Consider the following 13,518-nt stretch of genomic DNA (forward strand, 5'->3'; position numbering starts at 1 on the left):
GCTGCAGAACAGAAGGATGAGCTCAGCTTCTGCCCTGAAAGGACACTGCCTTCCAAAAACAAAAATATTTCAAGTTCCCAATGCAGTGTCATGAGACTGACAGTTCCCCTTTCAGTGCCTGTCCCATGGAGGGGACCTGTTGGCTTTTACAGCTGCTGGGTTTGTACCATACTTCAGAGCAGGGAGATGGAAGATGAAGTCCCAGAGAAATTTGTCCCACTGCTATTTGGTGTTTGTTCTAGTAAGAGAGGAAGAGGTTTACTTTCTTCCCCTTCACCCCAGTTATCTGGAAGGAACTGGGAGCTGAAGGGGGGAGTTATCTAAAAAGCAGAGGCCAAACTGCTGAAAGCAAAAATTACAAATGCATGAGAAAACAAGAATGAAGGGCATAAACAAATACTTGGGCAACTGTGGTGCAAGGAAGATAGGGTCTGTTGAAACCTGGAGATGTGAGTGACAGCAGGGCTTGGGGCTGATGTGGCTGTGTGCTTCATGGAGTATCCACTGGGGACAAAGCAAAGCCTGGAATCATAGACCTTGCTCTCTTTTGAAGCTAACTTTAGTGATAAAAATCAGAGTGATGTGTGTGAGTCATGAGGAGGTGCTTGAGAGAAACCATGGGAGTGTGAGTCATAAGGAGCAGAGCCATTTCTTGACCACTTGTGGACCATGTTTGTCCAGAAGTACACAAGCTGTTCAAAAAGCAGAACACAATTTGCTTAGGCAATGGTTTACCTTCATAGGTCCCAGCTTTGTACAAACTCCAACATCTTCAAAATATTCACTGAGAAATAGTTGCAACAAAAAGCCTAAAAGCTTAGTATTCAAGTTTATTAGTACTCTCAAATATTGCAAAATTTGCTGGTGGTACTGTCCTAGGGTCTTGGGATTTATTTTATTTTAAGTTTTCCATGTCAAATGCTTTCAGAGAGTTTGATTTGCCAAATTGGGCTGGATGCTGCCCCTGTCATTCCCATACCCTGACATATCTGAAATGCTACAAGTCAGTTACTGAAAACACTTATCAACCATTACATCTTCAAGTCAGATGATTTAGAGGGAATTACTTTAATTAAATAGGAGAACAGCCAACCTTACTGCAAGTGCTGATTAGGACTTTCCAAAAGAAAAGCCATCCATTCAAACCATCCAGAGACAAGAAGTCTTCTCCAAACAGCAAGGCTCCCAGGAGGGGATTCCATGGCCTAATTTAAAACAGATTGAGCAAACATGCATTTTGCACAGGCTAATAGGCCAGAGGGAAGTTAATGAGCAGCCTCATTAGTTTATACTCCATATAAAAATGATTACTACATGTGCAAAGGAAAGATTCTTTATTATGGATAATGCTGCCTTTACCTATGATGCTGTGATTATAGTTGCCAGGATCCGAGTTAACTGAGCTTAATTTACAACTGGCTAGTTAATGGTGTGTAAGAGAACAGCATTGCATTTGCATGCAAAGAACAAGGACCCAAGGCACTGTCCTCACAGTGCAGAGAAGTTGCACCAGCACCACTTCTGCTCTGATTTACTGGTGGGAGGGCTACTCTGACAAACAATTCCAGAACCAGGCTGGAAGGGAAACCTGGCAGCACAGGAACAGTCAGGTGTTCTGGAACAGTGGAATGGGCTGTTGAGTACCTCGGTGGGTTACTGGAGAGGTGCCGAGCCTGGAGAGGAAGGCTCCTGCCAGAGCAGGAGGGAAGGGCTGGACCCTCGGCGTCGCGTTGCTCAGCAGTGCCTCACTTGGGGTATTTGACAAACTGACACTCTGCACACTGAGTGTCGGACTCAGCTTGTCAAATACACGCAGTGCCACACTGCAGCTCCCGGGCACAGCGTCCTCCCTGCATGCCAGCCTGGGCACTCTGAGGGAAAAGAAGCACAGCAGCTGTTGTTAACTTCTGAGGCTTTTTCCAGTTAGCAAAAAGCATCATTAATCCTCTCGTATTTCCCCCTCCTCTTACTCTTTATTGGGTGACAGAGAACCACAGCAGCAGACACTCACAGCAGCTGAGGAAAATATCCACTATATTAATTCAAAAGTCAGAAAAAGAAACACAACTCCACCCCTGGGCATGCACATAGGGGTTCATCACTGACTCTGTTAGAGGCTCCTCCATTTGGCAGAATACTGTAAAGATTATGATGCTGAAAGAAAATCGAACTCCACATAGGGAAACAATGAACTTCTTCAGAAGTGAAGTGAAACTTTCTCTTCCGTTGACAAACTAATCCCCTCCTGCTTCATTTCTAGCAAACAGAAAAAGCTTTTTTTGCAATAAGTGGAGTGATCCACCTCCAAACACTGGCATAATGCAGCCTTTAAGGGTGAACACCACATTCACACACACACACACACACACACACACACACACACACACACACACACACACACACACTTCTGCAAAAACACTAAAGATACTGTTATTCCCTTGTTCCCTGAAATGCAGAAAAGAAAATGAAATAACAAAACATACACGTAAGAAGATGTTGCACAGTATTACTCTGTTCTGTGTCCTTCTCAGAAGCCGACTGTTTAGAAATTCAGTCTAAAAACAGATTTGAAATTCTGATACTGTACAACTCTCCCAGAAAAATCTATACTGGTTTCTAAGTCACACACCCATTCTGCACAGCACTGTTTATGTCATTCATAATCTTTGTGGACATGTCCAGATATAGCTGAGTTTTTAGCAGTGTTTTACCTTCCTTACCAGTCCATGGATTTTAATTTCACATGACCAGCATCACCAGTTTGTAAGAAAGTAGTCATGCTATTTTTAGTATCAAAATAAAAACTGAAATGTTTTTAATTATATTTTTAAGGTAGACCATTAAAGACACTAAAGTAGAATTAGATCAAGTATAGTAACAGTATCATAAACCATTTCTACCTTTAACTTCTGTGACATTACTTTACACAGGTGATCATAGGATTCCATCTAATATCACATACAGAAACATACCTGGAAAGGAAAAGGTCTTTTTTGAGGTGAAAGCATGGGAAATACGTGTTCTCTGAACCCAGAAGAGAGTGGAGTAGGACTTAAGTGCAAGATAACAGCTATAGCTTTAAAGGTAAAATCAGTTTCCAGACTGAGTCACTACCCAGGCTTTGCAATTCTGGCATTCCTCTGGCTCCACCTTCACCTTGGGTGCAATGTAGATAGTGACCAGTTCTGTGCTCTGGCTCCTCATTCCAAATGCAGTTCAGCCATGGCAGATAAAACTGTGACAATGGATAAAAGCAGCATGTGCATTTCATTAAGCTAAGAAAATAGTGTTGTTAAGCTGATTTAAGATCAGCCTCCTGGAATACATGTGAACCTGTGATCCCCCAAAGGACTCTAAACCATACCAAAATGTGGGGAAGCCACTAGAGAAGGACTAAGCAGGCTCTTCTACAGGTATCAGTGACCAGATTGCCTTCAGCTTCAGTGCTGATGTCTAACAAGGGCAGATCTGGCCTTGGAGGGGGGAGCAGAAAACAAGGCAGCACTGCTTCTGCAATTGAAGCTTAAAATAATCCCCCATTGTGGCTTTCTGAGGGGAAAAACAGCCACTTAAAATATTGCTGTGAGGGACAGATAAGGGGTGGGGACACAATGGAGATAATTCTATCAGCAGATGGGAATGGAACTTGCAACTCTACCCTTAGAGATCATATCTGCTGTGAATGGATTTGTCATTGTCAGAGCTTCAGGTTTCAAGCTAAAGTGGGTATTTCCAAGTAAAAGCTTAGTGTTATAAAACTGAGCAATCTAGTGCATACTCTAAAGGCAACACAGAAAGAATTTTTCTTCCTGCATTCTTGAGTCAGTCCCTTACCAAATCCACAAAAAGTCCCCTCCAGGCTGCACATCATCACTCAGGTATTTTTACAGGGCTGTCAGACTGTTCAGCAACATGTAATAAAAATAAATGAAAAGTAAGATTATTGGATAGATACAACTCTAAACCTAATAGCAGTGTGTGTGAAAGTGTGGCTGTGTGATTTTCTCATGATGAGTAGCTGAGCCTTAGGATGCAGGCTGCAGCCATTTCAAGGCATGCATTTATTATGTAGGATTTGAACTGGAATCAAGGTCATCTCTGTTGTCCACTTGGTGAAACACAAATCACAGCCTGAGTTGAAAGCAAGAGCCCCTACAGATGTATGGCAACAGGGTCTGCTGAACCCCTGGCCAGCTGAAACCTTGGGTGGAGCTTCTCCTAGGAGCTGGAAGCCTTTGTCATAACAGAGACAAACAAGGCTTTGCTCATGGCAGGCTTCCACTGGATGCCGTCCTGCTCCATATATGACCTTCCTATGCCCCCAGCCCTGCAGTGGACACTGCAAGGAGCTTTGCCAGACCAACGCTGGCTCACTTCAAAGCCCCAGGAAGAGCCTGATAATCCCCCCATCACCTTCAGGTCCCCAGCCTCACATGCTCCCACAGCCCCCGTCCCTGCTCTCTGTCCCCACGGCTGCTCATGCCCCAGACACCCAAAGAGGGGAAGAGGGGAAGGGCAGTAAGCTTTCATCTGCTCTACTGAGACCATTGGGACAGTGAGAAATGGAGCTGAAGAGCTCACTTGCTCATGGCTGGGACAGGGTCAGTCCCTGGTTACACCCTCCTCCATCCCACACCCTCCCTGTTCACTGTGAGCTGCCTCATCTATGACTGATTTAGATCCAAATCTCCCACTGCTGGCAGCTCACAGGCAGCATGTGTGTGTGTCTGTGAGCTGAAGGAGCACACACATGTACCCTAGTGCTCAGTATGGCTACATATCACTGCTAATCAGAATTCATCTTCATCAAGGAGCTGTGTCCAAAGCGCAGTGCTCCCTGGCTGGGACCCGCAGCATTCCATCCCTGACCCTCCCCAGGATACCCAGCCAAGAAAAGAGGCACCAAAAAGCCCCTCAGGCTTAGGCAGACACAGCCCTAGCACCGAAGGCAGGCAGCCCAAACCCAAGCAGGATTAAGACCCCTCAAAGCTCGAGGTGTAACATGGGGTGGGAGCTTCCTTCATGGCCACGAACATGGACACCCCACACCTTTCGGTGTCCCAGCACCCACGGGCCTTCGGGACCTCCTGAGGGAGAACCAGGAGATGAACCCCAAAGGACACATCCTCCCCTGTCCCCAGCCACCCCTTGCATGGGCAGGATGGGACCAGACCTACCATGGTGGGGCCATCAGGCAGGGCCGGCAGCGCGGGGCCGAGCGGGGGCCGTGCAGGAGCGCCGTGGGGGCACAGCCCGGCCACACTGCTCAGTTTTGAAGGGGCTGCTCCTCCTTCAAGAGGAAGCTGCGAATGGGGAAGATAAGGCTGAGGTTAGATAACAGGAAATGTCTGGATGTGAGTGACAACACATCCAGGTTGTGAAAGCAGCTCTCCCCATCCTGCCGCGGGGCACGAGGCTCACGAGCAGGGTGAGGGCGAGCGGCTCGGCCTCTGCCCAGTGCAGCCATGACGCCTCTGTGGGCCGGGCACTGGGGCCTGCAGCCGGCCCGGCCGCAGGAAAGTCACCGGGGAGCCGTGAGGCCACAGCCACTGTCCCACACCCGGCCACCACAGGCATCCATCTCTCCGTGCTCAGGCTGGGCTGGGCTGGCTGCTGAGGAGCCATGCAGAGACTGTGAAGCACAGAACGAAGGGCTCTGCTCCGGGAGAAGGGCTCATGCCCAGGCTGAGCACAGAGCACTCTCACCCTGAGAGGAGTCAGTGAGGTGCAGGGAAGCAGAGTTCTGTTCTCAGGGCTGGGCTGACGCTTCAGCCATTGCAGGAAGTTTTGTTCCAAAAGTTTCTACATACTGCTCCCCAAATTTCCTTGGAAAATCACGTGAAAAAAAGCGCATCCATGCAGCAAATTCTCTCATACTGCAGTCTCAAAATCTTGTACTTTTTACCATCCCTCGTGTAGGATTGGTTTTCCCACTCCAGCATTCAGATGCAGCCCTCCCTTTCCAGTTTTGCCTCCCCACCGCTGTCTGGCTCTTCAACCAAGCCCCACAGACACCCTCCAGTGCTGCTGGCCCTGCCCTAGTGCAGCAGCTTTCAGTTACATTATCAGCATGCCAGGACTGCAACCACAGACTTCATGTTTCTGCAGCTCTGACCAAGCCCCTGATCTGGAAATAACTTACTTATGCCTCCAAGTATCTGAGCCCCCTGGGAGCACCCACAAGGTATTCCTGAGGCTGTGTGCAGACAGAGTAAGACCAGCCATCCTGCTAACAGTCAAACCCATTCCCCGTGCCCGAGCAAGAGCTAGATTATGAGGAATACAGTTACTGTCCAGTTCCTCTTTCATTTGCCTGTATTTAAAAATATACAGTAAAAGAGGAATGGACAGGTCTGGGTGGTTTTGTTCTGTTTTTACTTTGGTTTTAACTGGGGGAAAGAAGAATGTCTGTTCATGTAGTCTATGTAGTTTTTTATGCAGGCCAGCATGAGCTTCAGTCCATGAAGGCTTTCTACTCAACATACCACCAGAAACCTGAGACTCATCAGCTGGGGCAGTGGGACATCAAACATCCTTCCCCAGCCAGGGCACTCTGCTTTGCCTGCACCTGACCCCAGCCCAGTCCTGTGGGCCCATAGTAATGTCCAAGGCAAAAGGCTCTCAGAGAGGCTGATTTCCTCTATGCCTTGCAGATGTCACCACACTGACCTGACTCTGTGCAACAGCCTTGAAACCACACTCAGCATTTCCCAATGGAGCGTTTTCAGTGCACTTGCAGTGCATGCAGCTCTGAAGCTTGCTCTGGGAAGAGGAAGAAAGGAGGTAGAGAAGCTGTGGGTATCACCATCTGCCCTGAAATAATGTTTCAGAGGCTTCTGCATGCTGCTCCCCAAATTTCCTTGGAAAATCACTTGAAAAAAAGTGCATTCATTTGACTAGCCATGCAGAAAATTCTCTCACACTGCAGTCTCAAAATCTTGTACTTTTCACCTTCCATAAAGTGATTGAAGGATTAGCAGGTTAGTACTGGACATGGAAAAACTGGGACTCATTTAATACTGATGCTTCCCTGTGCAGATCAATCCACACAGACATGAAACAAAAAAGGACATGGAACTCCTGGAGCAAGTCCAGAGCAGATCCACAGTGTTGATAAGAGGACTGGAGCATCTCCCTGACAAAGACAGGCAAAAGAGCTGAGGCTGTTCAGTCTGGAGAAGAGAAGGGTGTGTGGAGACCTTCTAACAACCTCAGTATTTGAAGGGCCTACAGATACTGGCAGCTGTAGAGGGACTCTTCATAGGGAACTGTAGTGACAAGACAAGGAGCAATGGGTACAAATTGAAAGAGAGGAAATTTAGGCTGAATATTAGGAAGAAATTATTTGCTACAAAGGTATTGAGATACTAGAACAAATTGTCTAGGAAGTTGTGAAAGCCTCAATCCTGTCAGAGTTCAAAGGCCAGGTTGGATAAGGCCTTGAGTGAGGTGGTCTAGTGGAAGGTGTCCTTGCTCGTGGCAGGGGCAGTTGGGACTAGATGATCTATCAGGTTCCTTCCAACCCTTAACTTTCTACATTTCTGTGATCCAAACTGACTTAGCCAAGACCAGGTGATTGCAGGATCTGGTCTTTGGTCAGCATGCCTTCACAGCACACCAGAAGATTTTACATTGGGATGGCTCCCCCACAAATATCTTCAAAGCCAATATTCTCCTTTGGATGAAGGAATTAAAGCTGTATGTTACCAAGGCAGGCCAAACTACAGTCATCAATGACTGTCTTCCATTTCAGTTTGCTCAATCGATCCAGTTCTGCTATCCAGCAGCACCCAGAATTAAGATCATCAGTTTTGAAGCCACCATATGAAGGGATGGAAAGACAAATTATTCATACATCAAATTCAAAAATACCAAACCACTCTTCTGAAGTTTCTCCTTCCAGGTGAAGAATACTATTATTTACTCCTGCATTGGCTAACTGCTCAAATTTTCTTTCATCCTTAGTTCTTGGAGAGTTTTCAGATTAAATCTCAGAGAGCCAGTTGCTACCAAACTTTATCCTAAGCTATCTGTGAGAACAGCAGGCACTGCCTTGCCCTGCAGCAAGGTGTTAATGACTCAGGCTCTAACAAAGCCAGCAGTGACCCTTCCACCAGTCAGCTCTAACACCACCCTTTTCAGTTTGTGCAGATGTGGGTGAGCTTTGATACTTGTCAGCATACAGATGCTGCTTGGGAGAAGCTGTGAGGCCCAGTGAGAGCCCAGCATGAATGCACACAGAGGACAGAGTAGAAAGAAGGGTGTTTATGTGAGAGACCACAGTGACCATGTGAGTAAGGAGAGGAGGAAAGGGCCTGAGCCCTGGGCTGCCACTGCAGCATTTCCCTGGCCTCTGGAAGCACTCGTGGTGCTGGATTCTCCAGGGAGCAAGAGGAGGTCAGTGTTTCACAGCTCCTTCCCTCCAGAAGATGGCTGTTATGACACCTTAGCTCCAGGCACTAAAACAATCTGCAACAGTACAAGAAAATATCACAACTGTTCCTTGAAGGCCAAGCTGTGCATGATGGAGGAACTCACTTGGGAGGTCTTTAATCCCTGCATCTGGGCAGGGATCTCTTCAGCCAGCAGGGTTAGAGAAATTTAATTCTCACCACCAGCCTGCCTCTAGGAACAACACTTCTCAAGTGCCACGTTATGTCAGCAAAACTCACTTAGCTGAACTGTGCCTCACTGGCCAGCCTGAGCTTTGGGTTGTGTGAACATCTTATTCCCATTCCCATTCTTCACCTTGTTCAGAAAAAGAAAAACAAGTCAATACACCACATGGACCTTCAAGTTTTGCTGTCAGTGCCATCCTGCCCTCTTTTCTGGCAGGTGCACAGCAACAAGAGTCAGAGGCTGGGCTCCAGCAAACAGAGGATATTTCTGTTCATGGCTGATTATGTGTTTGGCACATTTATTTTAGACCTCTGGTTAAGGGGAGGAAAATGAGAAAGAGAGACAGAGACAGGAAAAAAACAAGGCAGACACCAACCAGGAGGTTCAAAGCTGTTTTTCAGATGGACAGTGAGAGATAAGAAAACCCCAGTAACTGTCACAGCTACTGAATGACCCAGAAGACATCCTGTACCTCATACACTGTTAAGAATAGCATTCAGGGGACAGTAGTAGTGTTGATAATTAATCCTAAAGAAATAGCAAAATAGCACCAGCCAGAGGTCAAGCAAGTTCAGGTAGCTTCAATTTATTCTTATTTAATTTTAATTAATACATTTGGAATTATATAGGAGTGGAGGAAAACCAGATTTCCCTTTTCCCCCCCAGGTCTGACATACCCATTTGGTTGAGACCAGGTCTCTGTTCATTGGTGCTAAGTAACCTTCTCTAGAGAATTTTGCTTCAAAATAAAGTTGCATTGCAGCCACCTATCTCCTTAATTCCAGTGCATCATTGAAATATACAGCTATATTTTATGTATTTGCTCCATCAAAGGACTATCTTTTTTTCTGGCAGTAATCTTATTACATGGCTTGACAAAGAGTAAAATCTTACTCTAGATTGATAAATTAATAGACTTAAATTGAAAGATTGATAGACTTTATCCCTTAAAGAAATCATGAGCTATGGAGCTGCTTTATTCACTGCTGGTATCAATAGAGTTACTTCTGAGAACAGAATCCAACCCTGGAATTCTAAAAAGACAACTGTGGATTCATACATATATATATATATATTCATAAAAAATATTAACAAGCATTTAAGTTGTCAAAGACAGGATTGCCCCAATTTTTTTCACAGACAGCAACTGCTTCTGACACTCATCAGTGTCTTTTACTGAACATGCAGTAACTAAATTTTTTTCTCTGCATATTATTTCCAGAAACCACACATTAGCCAAGTTTCTCTGCTGCCATTTTCTGGAGATCCTACCAAATAAATATCCTGGGTACAAAGAAATGGTGATGGCTACAAGGTATAGCAGGCAAAGGCCTGTGGTGAACCTGCACACTCCTGCTCTGTGACTACAGTCTTTGTGCCATGCCAGGCTCTCTCCCACATGGCAATACAGCAGGAAAAGCAGCTTTGCAATGCCTTCCCATTGTTCAAGGGGCCAGTGCTGGCAAAAGCAATTGGCAGACAGGAAAGAAAACCACATCAGGCTTTCCATGTTTGGAGATATCACTTCTAAAGGTTCCTAAGTCACAGATAACTGGAAACCAGGACTGCAGCTAGAGAGATACCAGTTGCCCAGTTCTTCCATTCTTCCTTTAGCATCTGTTGCTTCTGAACCCCAAGTGATAGGCTGCTGGGTCAGCCAGCCCCTGCTCTGATCCTGGGCAGATGTTCTGCTCTTCAGTTAAACCTCAGCAATGGCTGCAGGAACAGCATGGGACCAACATACCAGGAATACCTACACAACGAGTCGATGTGTTTATCAGTCCTGCACTACACAGGCAACTGCTGCAGTGTCACAGAGATGTCCCTTGAGCATTGACCTCTTGGACCCTTCACTCTGGGCTTCCAGGAGGAGGCAGATGTGCAGTTTTTAGAACACAGAGGCCATTTCGACACCGCTGCCTCTGCTTGCAGTCCCAGCCAAAGGGAAGTAGGTGACCGCGGGGCTCTGGCTCGCAGCTCTCCTGCTGTGTTGCTCAACAGTGACAGTTGGGTTTACATCAGCCACCTCTCTCTGTGGCAATGAAGTGCTTCCCCAAGGCCATCATAACAGAACAAAAGGGGGTTTCTGTACAGCACACCTTTGTCTCAGTACAATGAGTATCATGCTGCTGGGTCATCTCTTAATCATTACAGCAAACCTCCTCGTTTGGGACACAGAAGATGTTCAGAGATGTTGTGAAAAAACATCTGTCACAGCAGGATCACCTGCTTCATCAGACCTCTTCAGAGGTCACAAGAAAAGACAAAACAGAAGTGTGTGTTGGTACAACTGCTAATGAATTTGCAAAAGTGGGAGCCCTGGTTTTCATAAGCATTGCCTTGGCTGCTGCAAGACTTCTCATCCTTCCCAAGAGGAAAACTGTACTTTGAGAGAAGGCCACAGCCCTCATAACTTGGGCAGCTTTTTCTTTTCTTTTGGACTCTTAAGAGATTATTCATTAAGTCATATGCTTTCTCACTGTAGCTGAACTGGGACAAACACACCAAACACACCAGAATCTCTTCAACACTTATTATCTATTTCCATCACATCTCTCTCTTGTATCGGAACTTTTGAGACATTCCATGGTGTTTTCCAGTCCAGTGAAATTTTGTCAGCACACTTTTTCCCTCTGCAGTGCCTCATGTGACAGCCTAGAGCAGTGATGCAGGCTGAAAGGCCAGCCTGTGGCAATTGGGGATTTCTCCCCCTTCCCAAAGCAGCTGAGTTGCTTCACATCCTTTACTCGGGTATGATTCAGAGATCCCTTCAGGCAAGAGCATGGAAGTACATGGAAGGAAAAAGGTTTTATTGACCCTGATGGCTTAATCTTATCCCAGGATGTGAATGAGCTTTAAAAACACTCAGACTGTAAAGTTCAAATGCAGAGACAAATTCCTCTTTCCAAAGCAGCTTATGGAACATTGCACAAATCCAACAAGGCACATAAAGTCTATTTTAAGCAGCACCCCAGCTTTATCCAGACAGTGAACTTACACTTGGCACCAAGAAAGACAAGAAATTGCCCATCAGAGCACATGGCCCGAGTGAGGCGTTCGTGCCAGAGCACTGCTTATGGCTGAAATGCCCACAGGCAAGGAGTCAGGCCATCCATCAGCCTGCAGGGCTGCTCGGAAGGGCTGCCAGGGACACGGCCCTTCTCGTGCCTCTCTGTCAAAGGCTGAGCAAATGCGGATGTTGAATCCTAAACCTGGAGCAGACAGAGTAACTCGAGGCAGGGTCACTTCTCTGAGCAGGCAAATATCGATGAGCAGGCTGGGCAGGGACACGGCTCTTCCAGTAGTGTCCTGTCGGGATAGCCACAGCCTGGAACTGGGCTGGCCACGAAGACAAGTGTGGTGTAAAAACTTCTCTGCTGTGTATTCCGCAGTACGTGTTCTATTAAGGATTTGAAACTTTTTAGTAGATACAAAGTCAAATTTAGTGTGATTGGTGCAAAGAAGGTGGGGATGACACAGAAGGAGAGACGCTGTGTTTCCAAAGTCACGGGGAGAGAGGCGCAGGCTCCGGAGGCTGCAGGGGAGGATGAGCCCGGCCTCGCAGAGCCGCCTCTCGGCACCGAACCGGGCCGGGCTCCCCCCAGCACAGAGCGGCTCCTGCTCAGGGCAAGGGAGCTGCGGAGGGGCCGGGCCGGGCCGGGCTCCCCCCAGCACAGAGCGGCTCCTGCTCGGGGCAAGGGAGCTGCGGAGGGGCCGGGCAGGGCCGGGCTCCCCTCAGCACAGAGCGGCTCCTGCTCGGGGCAGGGCCCGGAGCTGCGGAGGGGCCGGGCCGGCGCTGAGGCGGAGCGGCCCCGCTGCCTCCCGCGGCCGTCAGGTGTCGCTGCCGCGCCGCTCCCCGCCCGTCCCGGCTCCACTGCTGGTCCCTCCCCGCTCCAGCCCCGGGCCCGGCCCCGCTCCAGCCCCGGGCCCGCCCCGGGGAGCCCGCGCCCGGCGGGGCTGGCGGCCGGCGGAGCCCCGCGTTCCGCGGCGGCCGGTGCAGGAGGAGCTGCGTGGGAACATTCTTGGCGGTCCTGGGTTCGCGGCCTCTCCAGGGAGAGGACTGCTGGTCAGAAAGGGACAAGGACGACTTGCAGGCGGGGGGGGGGACGGGTTTTATTTTTAAATTCCGTGTAAAAATACTGCAAATAAAGCCCGAGCCGGCTGACGTGCCCGGAGGCTCATTGGCAGTCAGCGCCGGGCAGTCCCGCTCAGTCACTGCGGAAAGCTGCAGCACCGAAGAATTCCGTGTGCTGGGAATTGCCTTCCTGACAGCCCTGCTGTGGCCCTCGATGTCGCTGTCAGCCGCTGCTTTCTGCTGGGACTGTTGAAAAGGAAAACTGCAGGGCCTGCCATTGCCAGTAATGGGTTCTTGTCAGCCCCAAACCATACTCAAACTCACGCTGCTGTGCCATCTCCATCCCCGTCCCAGCCCTGCTGCCAAGCACTGTGTGCTCAGGGGCTGTCCCTAAGGGTCTCTGGGCACTGTGTGCACGCAGCTGATGGCAAACAGCTGCCATGGAGCCAATTCCTGGGCACAGGGCCCCTCCTGCATCTGCACAGGATCACAATGACCATCTTTCCCCCACTGCTCTAACTGTGCATCCTCCAGCCTGACCCAGGCGAATTTCCTCCTTGCTACCTGGCAGTTACAGGTTTTGCAGGTGTTTCCAGTTGGGATGAGCACTCTAATGAGTTTCATGCTACTAATGCCTCGAGACGAGGGAAACTCGAGGAACAAAAGGGATGGGTGAGTGACAGACTGCATCCCACAGCCAGCACTGGGTGTGTGGAGGAGCCATTGGTCAGGGTGCAAGTGTGTACTCACCCCTGGAATGTCCTGCAGGAAAGGGGCCTGTGCCAGGCCTGAGAGGATGTGAAATGAGATGAAATGAGGAACTG

Source organism: Erithacus rubecula, assembly GCF_903797595.1.
Source record: "Erithacus rubecula genome assembly, chromosome: 15".
NCBI classification, from domain to species: Eukaryota; Metazoa; Chordata; class Aves; order Passeriformes; family Muscicapidae; genus Erithacus; species Erithacus rubecula.